We start from the raw sequence: 1,537 nt of genomic DNA, 5'->3' as shown, positions 1-1,537 counted from the left end.
CAATGTTACTGAAGGAAGAAGTTCAACTTGCACTGAAAGCATTAGCTAAAGACAAGGCTCCAAGAATTGTTGGAATACCAATTGAAATGTTTCAGCAAGTTAATAAAACTCTTATACAATGATACAAGGAAATTTGGAACACAGTACTTGACCAATTAACTGGAAAAGATACATATTTGTGCCCATTCCAAAGAAAAAATACAATGCTCAATTTATAGAATAATATCATTGCTATCACATGCAAGTCAAACTTTGCAGAATATCGTCCAACATTTGCAGCCGTACATTGACAGTCAATTGCCAGAGGTTCAGGCTGTATTCAGAAAGTGTGTGGAACAAGGGATATAATATCTGATGTCAGATGGATCTTAACTGAAAGTAGAGAATACCAGAAAGTTGTTTACTTAGGCTTTATTGACTTTTGCAAAGGCATCTGACTGTGTTCATCTTTATAAACCCTGGATAACCATGAGAAGAATGGAAATCCCAGAAAGCTACCTTGTGCTCAAGTGGAAACTGCACATGGATCAAGAGGCAGTTGTGTAAAAAGAACAAGAGTATACTGCATAGTTTAAAATCAAAACAGTTGTGCATCAGAGTTTCATGTTGTCACCATACTTACTCACTCTGTATGTTGAGCAAATAATCTGAGAAGCAGGATTATATGAAGAAAAAATCAGCATGCTGATGAAACACTTTGCTTGCTTAAAGAGAAGAAGACTTGAAGCATTTGCTGATGAAGATCAAGAATTTCGACCTTCAGTATGGGTAAAACTCAATGTAAAAAGACCAAAATCTTAACAACTGGACCAGTAGTAAACTTCCTGGTGAACTGAGAAAAAATTGAAATTGTTAAAGATTTGTCTTGCTTGAATCCACAATCAATGCTCATGGAAGCAGCAGTCAAAAGATCAAATGATGCATTATGTTTGGTACATCTGCTGCACACGACCTTTTTAAGTGTTGAAAAGCAATAGTGTTACTTTGAAGACTAAGGTATGCCTGACCCAAGCCATGATTTTTTTTCAATTGCTTCAAATGTATCTGAAAGTTGAACATTGACTAAGGATGACTGAAGAAGAATTGAATTTTGGTGCTATTGGAGAATATTGAAAGTATGCACTGCCAAAAGATCATAAAAATGTCTCATGGGAGAACATCCAGAATGCTCCTTAGAGGCAAGGATGGGAAAGTTCATCTCATGTACTTCAGACAACATGGAGGATATCATGTGTGGTAAAATAGCTGGGCAGCAAAAAGGAGGAAGTCCTTTGACAAGATGGATTGACACGGAGGCTACATCAAAGGGCTCAACCCTAAGAACAATTTTTTAGGATGGTGTTAGGAGGTACTTTTTGTTGTTCTATGAGTTGGAACTGACTCAAGGGCACCTAGCAACAACCTTGATATGCGGTTGATATTTCTTTGAAATGTATGATTGTGGAATGTTTTTAACTTACAAACTCAATAAACCTGTAATATTTTCCTTCAGAAAGCAATCATATTTTACTAGATTATAACTGTTTGTCTATGGAAG

The sequence above is a fragment of the Echinops telfairi genome, unplaced genomic scaffold (assembly GCF_000313985.2).
Source record: "Echinops telfairi isolate 266 unplaced genomic scaffold, ASM31398v2 ScPeMD7_7419;HRSCAF=8457, whole genome shotgun sequence".
Lineage (NCBI taxonomy): Eukaryota > Metazoa > Chordata > Mammalia > Afrosoricida > Tenrecidae > Echinops > Echinops telfairi.
Note: the sequence above shows the minus strand (reverse complement) of the source record.